This window comes from Marmota monax, unplaced genomic scaffold (assembly GCF_021218885.2).
Source record: "Marmota monax isolate L192 unplaced genomic scaffold, Marmota_monax_Labrador192_F-V1.1 WCK01_AAM20220418_F8-fsc00116, whole genome shotgun sequence".
NCBI classification, from domain to species: Eukaryota; Metazoa; Chordata; class Mammalia; order Rodentia; family Sciuridae; genus Marmota; species Marmota monax.
The window spans coordinates 1236938-1249501 of record NW_026695220.1 but is presented as its reverse complement, the minus strand read 5'-3'; the positions used below and the strand labels follow the sequence as shown (position 1 = coordinate 1249501).

The 12564-nt window shown below is 40.1% G+C and overlaps 2 protein-coding genes across 5 annotated transcripts in view; one reads left to right on the top strand and one right to left on the bottom strand.

Annotated features, from left to right (window-relative positions):
- The window catches only part of Prim2 (DNA primase subunit 2), a 436920-nt gene that overhangs the window by 381675 nt on the left and 42681 nt on the right, over window positions 1-12564 (bottom strand). The gene's annotated exons all lie outside the window — the stretch shown is intronic.
- Window positions 9235-12564, top strand: part of Rab23 (RAB23, member RAS oncogene family) — a 31691-nt gene continuing 28361 nt past the window's right edge. The window contains exon 1 of one of the 3 annotated variants that reach the window (XM_046432562.1): window positions 9235-9344. The gene's annotated coding sequence lies outside the window, so the exon portion shown is untranslated. Of the gene's footprint in view, window positions 9507-11581; window positions 11676-12564 lie in introns of those variants that run through there. The other 2 variants (XM_046432560.2, XM_058575227.1) reach the window with 2 other exon arrangements.

Below are 12564 nucleotides of genomic sequence, written 5' to 3'. Positions count from 1 at the left end.
TTATTAGCACACAAAGATAAAAACACATTGCTAGAATGTTATGCCACACTTACAAACTTATTAAAAAATTATAATCTAGAGATAGCAATAGATAAAGCACAATTAAATTTTCCAATTAATTATTTAGGAGTTCTATTATCCTCAACCATGGTCCGTCCACCAAAAATTCAAATACGAGTAGATCAACTCAAATCACTTAATGACTTTCAAAAGTTATTAGGAGACATAAATTGGATAAGGCCTTATTTAGGTATACCAACAGGAGAGTTGGGACCTTTATTTGATATCCTAAAAGGTCCATCAGATCCAAATTCACCCCGAATGTTAACGCCTGAAGCAAGAAAGGCATTAAAAATCATTGAAACATATATGGAAAATATGCATTTGGATAGAATTGATATAAGTTTGCCTTTATTATTTATTGTACTACCAACAAAAAATATTTCTACAGGAGTATTTTGGCAAGAAGGTCCATTATTATGGATACATTTATCTTATTCTGCTAACACTATTCTTACTAGGTATCCTGAGGCTGTAGGACAATTAATACTCAAAGGAATAAAAGCAGCAAAGGGAGTGTTTGGAATTTCTCCCAATAAAATTGTTACTCCATATACTATGAATCAAATTGATGAATTAGCTAATGAGTTAAATACTTGGGCAATAATCATGTGCAAATCTAATGTTTCATTTGATAACCACTTACCATCTAATCCTTTATTGTCTTTTTGGTCATTGCATCCTGTAATTTTTCCAAAAATGACAAGAAAAACACCTATCATGAATGCTCCAAATATATTCACTGATGGGTCAAATAATGGTACAGCAGCAGTAGTTACCCCTGATCAAACTTTTACATTTTTACTACCCAAACAATCAGCTCAAAAGGTAGAGCTTAATGCAGTATTACAAGCTTTTGTGATGTTTAAAGATTCTGTATTTAATTTATTTTCCGATAGTCAGTATATAGTTAACGCTATAGTATCCCTTGAAGATGCTGGTAGGATTTCCCCTTCCTCTACTGTTTTCTCTTTGCTTTCCACTATACAAATCTAATCTGGGATAGAAAAGATCCATTCTTTATAGGACATATCAGGGCACATACAGGATTGCCTGGAGCCCTTAGTTTGGGCAATGATTTAGCAGATAAAACTACACATGACATACATATTTTCTCTACACTAGAAGAAGCTATAAATTTTCATAAAAAGTGCCATGTCAATGCTAATACTTTACAAAAGCATTTTAAAATAACTAAGGAACAAGCTAGACAAATAATAAAACAATGTCAAAATTGTGTGACCTTTTTACCACAAGTTAATCTTGGAGTCAATCCTAGAGGATTGATACCTAACCATATTTGGCAGATGGACGTCACACACTTGCCAGAATTTGGAAAATTAAAATATTTGCATGTTACAGTTGATACTTCTTCTGGATTTTTGATGGGCTCCCTTCATGCCGGAGAAAAAACTAAAGATGTTATAGCTCATTGCTTACAAAATTTTGCCACTGTGGGTGTTCCAAAACAGTTAAAAACAGATAATGCCCCTGGTTATACTTCTACCTCTTTTAAACAATTTTGCTCAACATTTGGCATTACTCATATAACAGGAATCCCATACAATCCACAGGGACAAGGCATAGTTGAAAGAGCTCATCAAACTATTAAAATGTACTTATTAAAGCAAAAAGAAGGAATTGGGAAGGGGTATATATTCCCCAAAGATAAACTTAAAATAACCCTTTTTACTCTAAACTTTTTAAATTTGGATTCATCAGGACTTAGTGCTGCGGAAAGGCATATGTGTCCAAAAAATGTGCATAAGCCCAAGGTACTTTGGAAGGATATTCTAACAGGACAATGGAAAGGTCCTGACCCAGTAATTGTCTGGAGTCGGGGGTCTGTTTGTGTGTTTCCACAGGGAGAACAGCAGCCGATTTGGATTCCAGAGAGATTAACCAAGGTCCTGACCCAGTGATTGTCTGGAGTCGGGGGTCTGTTTATGTGTTTCCACAGGGAGAACAGCAGCCGATTTGGATTCCAGAAAGATTAACTAAAGTGATTTCTACAGACCAAAAAGAAGATGATTTGGCTCAAATCCATAACACTGATATCCAAAACTCCAGTTTGGCTATTCTTACATCTGCAACAGAACCAGGATGCTTTTTTCAATATCTATTTTATTATTGCCCTTTGCCATATCATGAAGTTCTATTTTGTTTTTTGAGCTCATACAGACCTAGGTTAATGTTTTGCTGATCAGTTCTATTTTTTGACTATAGAGTTTTTAAACATTGCAATGGAGATTTCACCTGTAAAAAGTTATAAGGCCTTTACTATAATGTTATGTGTTGTATGTATTATATTATGTGTGCACACTTGTGTTTTATGTTATATGTTTGAATGTATGTATGTCCATATATCATATATGATGAGCGCTCATGATAAAATGGATCCAAATTTTTTTTTCACGTGATTTATATGGTTTAATTTAAATTGGGTAAACAACTGTTGAGGATTGTTTTAATATGTGAACAAAAAAGGAGGTTAACAGATCTGTTTGTTTACTTTTACCTTTCCTTTTCATTATATTTAATAATTTTTTCTTTAGCCATTTTTGCCAGAATTCCTATCTTCATCTCAATGCTGGTGAAGACAATGTAAATTGTTAAGAAAATTGTTTTCTTTTAGTGCCTTCTGTAATGTTACATAATTTTTTCTTTAGCCATTATTGCCAGAATTCCTATCTTCATCCCAGTGCCGGTGAAGACAATGTAAATTGTTAAGAAAATTGTTTTCTTTTAGTGCCTTCTGGAATGTTACATAATTTTTTCTTTAGCCATTATTGCCAGAATTCCTATCTTCATCCCAGTGCTGGTGAAGTCAAAGATAAAACCAATCTACAGCTTCTGCAATAGCCATCACTGAACTGCTTGCAGAACTTGCCTGGACACATTGTGAACTCACCTGTATGCATTGTGAACTATTTGTTGGTGCAGCGACTTGTGGTAGTGTTGGGGTATTTTTGCTGATGATGTCATCGGTGGTACAATTTTTCCAAAAGGAGCCGTCAATTGGTTTGGTGTATCTTCCTCCCTTCTGCTTGTCATGATTGTCCAGCTAAAATTTGGGGGCCAACAGAGGTGAGGCAAAGAACCTCACCCCCCCGCTGGTACAAAGACCTCTCCACAGGTGTGGCTGTATACTGGACCGGTAGTCAGTGACGGGTAAGATCCAATTGCAATGGTACCAACCTAAGGACCATATGTACTATTGGACAACCTAAGGCAGGCACGGTCCCTAAGCCACATGCTTGTTGTTTAAACAGAGAGGGGGAGATGTTGAGAGCCACAGCCAAAGGGGCCCCAGCAAACTTCCAGCTGCCAGCAAACTTCCAGCTGCCGGCTGATGATTGGCTCACAGCGGCCCCAGCAACATCTAGCTGATTGGCTCCTCTGCGGTGATGCTCATTAGGCTGTTTCCCTGCCCTTTCAGACCACGGAGCTGCTCATTGGGGGACTTTTTTGACTCTGCCCACATGACCCAGCCAATCGGCCTCAAGAGCAGGAGGATTGTGGGAGGTGGAGAGAAGCTTGTGTTGGAGAGAGAGGCTTGTGGAAAGCCGGTGGTGGCAGTTGGGGCTCTGAGGGTTTTTCCTGAGAGGCTGTTTTGTTTGGCGTGTGTGGTTCTAAAAATAAAGTTAGTTTCTTTTGACAAGTGGCTCCTGATTGTGCCCAGCCAGACTGCGGCAAGATGCCCTTCAACAGATGAATGGATAAAGAAAATGTACTAAATATACACAATGGAATATTACTCAGTCTTAAAGAAGTATGGAATTATGGCATTTGCAGGTAAATGGATGGAGCTGGAGAATATTATGCTAAGTGGAAACAAAGGAATCCCAAAAATCCAAAGGCCAGATGTTTTCTCTGATAAAAGGATGCTGAACCATAATGGGAGGTGGGGTGTAGGGAAGAATGAAGGAACTTTGGATTGGGCAGAGGGGAGTGAGGAAAGGGAAAGGAGTGTGGGGACGGGAAAGATAGTGAAATGAGACAGACATTATTACCCTATATACATGTATGATTACACAACTGGTTCAGCCAGAGGAAGGATAAGCTGTGCTCCATTTGTGTACAACGTATCAAAATGTTTTCTATTTGCCAGGCACAGTGATGCACACCTATAATCCCAGCGGCTTGGCAGGGTGAGGCAGGGGGATCGCAAGTTCAAAGCCAGCCTCAGCAAAAACAAGGCACTAAGCAACTCAGTGTGACCCTGTCTCTAAAGAAATACAAAAAAGGGCTGGGGATGTGGCTCAGTGTTTGAGTGGACCTGAGTTTATTTCCTGGTAACCCCCCACACACACACCAAAAAAAATGCATTCTACTGTCATGCATAACTAACTAGGACAAATTTTAAAAGACAAAAAAAGAAATATGTATCTAAAAACTAGAAATACAAGGTTTATTAGCCCTCAGTTTACCTAGCCTATCTTTTTCTGCTTCAAGACTGAGGCCAGATTTGCAGTGACATTCACAGGCATCCTATTTTCAGGTCCTTGGAACAGCTCCTGGAATTTTTTGGTCGTTATCCTGTACCTTTCAGGAACAGTGGAAGGCAGGCACATAGCCCCACCATGAGACTGCCCCTGTGAATAGGAAGGATCACCTCTTGGGATTGAACTGCCCCCTTCCAGGATCACAGGTATGAGAGATAAATATCTTGAACAGCAAGTGGATAATTGCCCCCACCTCAAGCAATAAGGACTTCTCCAGAGCTACCTCGTAAAATCAGAACTAAAATAATAATCAACCAGACCACAGTTTGGCCACTGCTTAATTATGCATACCTCTTGCCCCCATCTCAATTCTTGTTCTATTTAAATCTAAAGTTCCTATTAGCACCCTGAAGATAGGGCTGAAATGTTGCATCTTACTTTACCATCCCAATATGGCCATATTGAGTAAAGTTCTTTTCCTGTTTTCATCATTATTTTTCTGTTTTTTTTTGGAGTGAGTGTCTGGACCCAGTTTGTTGGGACCTCAAGAGTCAGACCTCTGATCTGAGATTCAAGTACTAGGATATCTCCAACTAAGATATTTATGCTCTACTTTTAGGAAGAAAGGGGGAAAGCAGAAAGTTCTGGTGTCTACAATTTCTAAATTGTTTCTTTAGCTCAAACATCCCTCATGCCAAAGTGGCTATTATAGTTAGCTTTTTGTAGTCATGACTAAGATATCTGAAAAGAACAACTTAGAGCAGGAAAAGTTCATTTGGGGCTTACAGTTTTATAGGTTCAGTTCATGGTCAGCCTGCTCCATTGCTTTGGGCCTAAGATGAGGCAGAACATCATAGCAAAAGAAAGGTGCGTGGAGCAACGTTGCTCACTCCATGGTAGCCAGGAATCATAGAGAAAATAGGAGGAGCCAGGGACAAAATACATAATCCCAGAGGTATGTATATCCCAGGGACCCACTTCCTCCAGCCATGTCCCACTTGCCTAGTTTTCTAGTAATCTAGTAATCTATTCAAATCACTAATGCAGCAAATGGATTAACCCACTGATTAGGTTAACAGACTCATAATCCAATCATTTCACTTCCTGCATTAACTCAGGATCTGATCTTCTTCAGTAACCAACAATACCCAGAAACTGAAAGAGCAGGTAAGGAAAACAAAAAAAAACAATTTTTGGAGATACCCTTCTGTAGGGTTTGCTCAAATTTGGATCCTCAGACATATTCTGAGAACTTGTAGAATTTTTTTTCCTTTTTCTGCTTTACTTTCCTGTTTTACAAAAATTAAGGTAGAATACCCATAAGATTTACCATTTTAGCAGCCACATTGCTGCCTATCCCCCAGCCCACTGATTTTTTGTTGTTGTTGTTGTTGTTGTAGTGCTAGGGATTGAATCCAATGCTACATGCATTCTGGGCAAGGGCTCCATCACTGAGCTACGCCCCCAGCCCCATATCAGCCATTTTTAAGTGTATAGTTTCAGAGCATTAATTACATGCAATTGTTGTACAATCATCACATCATCCACCTCCAGATCTTTTTTCATCTTGTAAAACTGAAACTCTATACACATTAAGCACTAACTCCGCATTCTCCTCTTTCCAAGCCTCTAGCAACCACCATTCTATTTTCTTTCTCTGTAAATCTAACTGCCCTATGCACCTTATGTAACTTGGATTAGATAGCATTTGTTCTTTTGTGGCTGTGTTGTTTTACTCAGCATAAATTATAACCTTAAGTTTGTTCCATTTGAAGCATGTGTCAGAACTTTCCACCTTTTGAAGGTCAAGTAATATTCTATTTTATGTCTATATCATATTTTGTTCCTCCATTCATCCACTGATGGTCACTTGTGTTTCTTTCAACTTTTCGCTATTGTGAATAATGCTGCTATGAATGTACTTGTACAAATATCTGTTTAAAGTTCTGTTTTCAAGTCTTTTTGTATATACCCGGAAGTGAAATTCCTGGGTCATTCTGAAATTCCACTTATAATTTTTTGTGAGCAATACTGTTTTCCCTAGTGATTGTGCCATTTTACATTTCTACCAGCAGTGCACAAGGGTTACAATTTCTCCACATTTTTGCTAACACTTATTATTTTCTGGTTGGGGCTTTTTGTTTTTGTTTGTTCATTCACTTTGGAGTATTGAGAATTAAACCCAGGGGCATTATACCACTGAGCTGCATTCCCAGTCCTTTTCTTCTTTTTTATTTTGAGACAAGCTTTCACTAAATTGCTGAGGCTGGCCTCAAACTTGCAATCCTCCTGCCTCAGCCTCCCAAATCTCAGGGATTACAGGCTGTGCTGCCACCACGGCCTCCTTTTATAACAGCTATCCTAACTTTGTAAAGTGGTATCTCATATGGTTTTGATTTTCATTTCCCTAGTGATTAGTGATGTTTCACCTCTTTTCATGTACTTGTTGGCCCATGTTTATCTTTCTTGGAGAAATGTTTCTTCAAGTTTGCCCACGTATTGTTGCCCCCACCCTTTTCTTCTAAAGGGAAATAATGCATAATGCATTGCCCTAAAGTTTAAGAAATACTACCAGTCTGCCTCTTCTTCTGGAGATAGCCCACATTCTCCCTTGAATATGTTACCTACTTATCTAAATAAACCAGTGTCTATGCCTTTGTGGGGGGCATAACTAACTGCCATCCAAATCCTAGAGATAAATCTGTTGCATATTTACTTTAATTTTGTTGCAAATAATGTCATCATTATAGGTACATAATCACTCCTTAAATTTTAAATTTGAAATGTTTAATTTAAAAAATTGCTACATGTGGAGTATAATTCACAACATCATCCCCCCCCCCAAATGTACATAAGAGTACAGTTTGTATTTTCACAGACACATGTAACTAGCACCAAGATCAACAGAGAGAACCTTACAAGCATCCTGGAAACCCCTCTTCCAGTTATTAACCCTTCCAATCACTATAGCCTATCCACCAAGGTAACCATACAGTAATTTTCAATAGCTTAATTTTTCTCCTGTTGATGTCTTAATTTCCTCCTCTGAGATGTCCTAAATTTGATTACAAGGGCCAGAGGATAGAGTTGGGAAGAGATATGGTAAGTTAATCAGTTAATATCTACTGGCCAAAATCAGTAAGACTGCTGCAGGTTCCTGAATGTATGTTGAGATCTTAACCCAAAACCCAAGGGAAACCATGCCTATAATTCCAACTACTCCAGAGGCTACGGCAGGAGGAGCACAAATTCTGGGTAGATCTAGGCAACTTAGTGTGACACTGACTCAAAGTTTTCAAAAATTTTGAGGGATGGACTCAAAGGTAGAGCATTTACCTGCATGTAGAAGGCCCTGGGTTCAATGCTTAGTACTACAAGAAGCAAGGGGAAAATAAAAGAAAGAAAGTCCCAAGGCAGTTGATCACCAGGTTTCACCAATTCTCTTACAAATGGATTTCCCAGGCTATTAACTCCAACCAATCCAGAAGCAACAAGTACTTTTCTTTATGGACTGTTCTCCTATCTTAAAACTTCCTCTGTTTTGTTAAATCACTCCTCTTATGTATAGGCAATGTAGGTTCAACATAAGCTATGAATGCTTTTCTTTCTCAAATTTTCATTTTTTAAATGCCCTTGGCTCTTAGTTCCAGCAGACATATTTCCAACCGCTACCTAGCTTTGCTGCTGGTTGTTGGGGATCTTTTCCCAGAACTGGGTCCTTTTTTTCCTGGCTGATATCTGCAATGGCTCAATAAGCCCTTTTATTTCAGAGAACCCATAGTCTCAAGAACTTTGACTTAACAATAGGGAGGTGGGAAACGTTAGTATGTACTTTTGTGTCTAAATTTTTATACTCAACTTTGGGTTTCCATTGTTCCTCCATGCTGTTGCCTATAGTTGCAAATGGTTCTTTGCATTGCCATGTAGTGTTCCTGTGAACATTGTGAGAATCTGTTCACTTACTGTTGATGGTCTTTTGAGATACTGACCTTTGGGCCTATTACAACAAATGCAGCTATGAGCATTCTGATACTTGCCTGTCGCTGCACCTACAAATACATTTCTCTCAGCTGGAAGTGTAGGGTCTGAATGGCAGGGTCAAATATGCACCTTTAGCGAATAGTGTTTGTTTCTCAATTATTATTCCACTTTACATCCAAGGAGTAAGGTAAAATAATTCAGTTACTTGCAATAACTTCAGATACTCGCCAACACTAGGTATTTTTCATCATTTTTTTCCTATTTTATTTGGAAATTAGAGGCAACTGGGACAAGTTTGGTTGCTTTTTGCAGGACCTTTTAGCTTGGGAGTTGGTTTTCTGAATTACTAACTAACTCAGGCTTCTACCTCTTCCAGCTAAATCCTGTTGGCTGTGAGTGCATTTTCACTTTGCTAGACAGTTTTAGTCACTCTGCCACTTGGATGTCTCCAACTCAAGAAAATAGGTGTGATCTGGGGGCGAGGAAAGAGCTTTGAGGACTCCGGAGTCTGATCGCTGTTTCGGTAAACTTATGCGGACCTTCTTCGTTTGAGTTCTTTCTTCCAGATCCTACGGGCTAGCAAATCCTTCTCATCTCTGGAGTTCTGGGTGTACGCGGCCGGTCAGGAGACAGGGATCCCACTGCAGCCGCCCACTCCACCACCAGCCGGTGCAGGGGTGGGGCGGGGCACGGTTTGGCGCGGGGCACGGTTTGGCGCGGAGCATGCGCAGAACAAGCCCGGCGCATGCTCCACAGTGCGGCGGGTCCCCAGTTGAGGGGAGTCGAGTCTCCCGCGCCCCGCCATCCCCGGTGGAGCCACCGCTTAGCCATTCGATCTGAGACCTCAGTGCTAATAAAGTTAGTTTAAAATCCATAGTCATTTTTAAAAGAGAGAAAGAAGGTGCGAGGCAGTCGGGCGGCCCCCCTGGGGAGCTGGCGCGTTGGGAGGCGGTGGCGGTTGCGCCGCGACCAGGAGGAGCCGGTCGAGCCGGCCGGCGGGTCCGCTGCTGGCGAGGGACGGTGAGTAGCGGCTCGCGCTCCGGGGTAGCGTCGCTGCGCTCATCTGCCCTCTCCAGGGCCGCCTGAGGTTCTCGGCCTCCGCTGGGGAAGGACCCGCTTCTCTTGGGGTCCCGGGAAGCGCCTTGCGCCGAGCTGCGGAGAGGGGCGTGGGGGCAGGGGCCTCCAGGCCCGGCTCCCATCCCCACCTGCTGAACACAGAGCCCAAGTTTTAGGGAGGAGGTGGGGGGCCCGGCGCCCGTTCTCAGTTCCCAGTGGTCGGATCTGTGTGGGCGGCGGTGCCAGAGATTACCTTGTGGGCGGGAAAGAGTGGGGTGGAGCGAGGCGCCGTCTCCCCACGTCCATCCCTCCGGCTGGCTGAGCATCCAGCTTCTTGCAGTCCCCCAGCCCCAAATGGAGAAAGGGGTGGCCCAGCCGGGCGACCCACCAGCGGGGGACCTAGAGTGCTGGGTTAGGTTTGCGCGGGAGGAGGGTCCCAGGTCTGCCCTGGCTGGGCTTTCAGACCCCTAGTCTCCCCGCAGTGGGGGCCCCTCCTTAGGCGCGGCCCCACCCTTCCCTAGTTTCTCGCTCCAACTGCTAGAATATGAATGAGCCAGACTGTACTGTTTCATTGACGCTGGCTGCCACAGAATTTCTTTACTCAGAGATTTAACTACAGTAGTTTCCAGGAATATGTACCCGAGTGTGAGAGAGTTAAGAATCAGGAGCTAGTGAAGTGGCGGTGGGGTCCAAAGTAGGCTATTTACTTCTCTAGTTTTTACATAACTTTCTAATATGTTATGTTCTAGGTAACTTCATTGACTCTAGGAAGTTTTTAATTACAAGTTGTTAACGAAAAAACACTTTTTGATCAGTGTTGACGAATTCTTTTCATTTCTAATTAATTGTTTGGCCAATTAATTTTAAAATTAAGTTTGTAGGGAAAGGGTGTTTACATAAAAGCATTACTGTCAAGTTTTTAATTATACTCAGAATTCGGCTTTTCTAAGGACATCATTGTTTTGATGTAGGCTTTTAAGTTTGTAGTGACTGAAAAATCTCAAGAGTTATGTTAAGCTCTGCTTTCACTTTTTTCTTTCAATTTTATTTTTGAAATTTATGGTAAAATTGACTTTTGAGGAGGATGTAAAATTATGTGAATTTTAGATTCATGTAACCACTACTACAGTCAGGACATAAAGCAGTTTTACCACCTGTTATTCCTTTATATCTCACTCCTTACCCCTAACTCCTGTCAATTACTGTTCTTTTCCAGAATGTCATTTAAATTGAATCATTAGTCAAGGTCTCCCTGCAGGCTGGTCTTTGAACTCCTGGGCTCAAGTGATCCTCCCATATCTGACTTTTGTCAGTAATTTTAAGTTTGCCATTATACCTGAAATCACTTGAGCCTAGACATTTTTTTTTCTGAGTTTTTTTAAAATATATTTTTAGTTGTAGATGGACACAGTATCTTTATTTTATTTGTTTATTTATTTTTTATGTGGTTCATGGAATTGAACCCAGTGCCTCACCCATGCTAGGCAAGCGCTCTACCACTGAGATTTGGTAAGTTGTAAAGTTATACACTCAGTTGTGTAGTGGAATCTCATTGTGATTTTAATATGGCTTTAACCAACGCCCAAAGATGTTGAATGAGACCTTTTGATACTGCTTCTTTCACTAACCATGATGCTCTGAGATCCCTCCCAAGTTGTTTCATATTAGGATAATTTTTTTTCTTTCTTTTGTGGTATTGGAGATTGAACCCAGGGCCTGGTGAACTGAGTTACATCTCCAGCACCCCCATCTTTTTTTTTTTTTCTTATTGGATACAGGGTCTCAAATTGCCATTGTTGGCTTTGAATTTATGATTTGCACTACCACCACACCCATCAATTATTAACTCTTTTCTTTCTTCCTTTCTTCCAAGTAGTATTTCCTTAGCTTGATATGTCACATTCATCTACTCATTTATACATCCATCCATTAAAGAACATTTAGGTTGTTTTCAGTTTTAGACAGTTATGAATAGAGCTGCTATAAATACATGGTACAGATTTTTATGTGAACTTTTCATTTTTCTAGGGTAATGCTACCTGTGAGATTTTAGGATTATATTATGTTTAACTCGTTGACTGTCAAACTATTTTCCAGAGTGGCTGTGTCATTTTGCAGTCCCACCAGCAAAAGGTGAGAATTCTAGTTTCTCCACATCCTTTCACATTTTTCCCAGTACTTGACACTGTCTTTTTTTTTTTTTTTTTTTTTTTTTTTAAGGAAGGTCTCCCTGCAGGCTGGTCTTGAGCTCTTGGGCTCAAGTGTTCCTCCCATGTCTGACTTTTGTCAGTAATTTTAACTTTCCCAGTCTGAAATCACTTGAGCCTAGACATTTTTTTCCTCTGAGTTTTTTAAGTTGTAAAGTTATACACTCAGTTGTGTAGTAGTATGTCATAGTGGTATCTCATTGGCTTTAACCAATGGCCAAAGATGTTGAATATCTTTTGATATGTTCATTTGATATGTATACACTTTTGGTGAGTTATGTAGCCAAGTCTTTTGCCCAATTTTTGAGTTGTATTCTTATGTTGAGATTTGAGGATTCTTTATACGTCTGGTTACAAATTTTATGTCACGTGTTTTGCAAATGTTTTCTCCCAGTCTTTAGTTTGTCTTTTTGTTATTGTGACGATTTTAATGTTACTGAAGTCCAGTTTATAAGTTTTTCCTTTAAATGTGTCTTTTGGGCATTATGTCCAAGAACTCTTTGTCTAACACCAGGTCAAGAAAATTTTCTTCCTTCTAAAAAAATTTGTTTGTTGTTAAAGTTAACAGTTTTACATTTAGCTTTGTGATTCATTTTGAGTTGTTTGTGAAGTTTAGATGAAACTTTTACTTTTTTGCATGTGGATGTATAATTGTTTCATCACCATATTTTGAAAGACTCTCTTTTCTCCATTGAATTGCTTTCCCCACCTTTGTCAAAATCAATTGGTTGTTTTTGTGTGGATCTATTTTGAGCCCTCTGTTCTGTTGCATTGATTAATGTACTTTCCCTTTGCCAGTATCACACTTTCTTGAT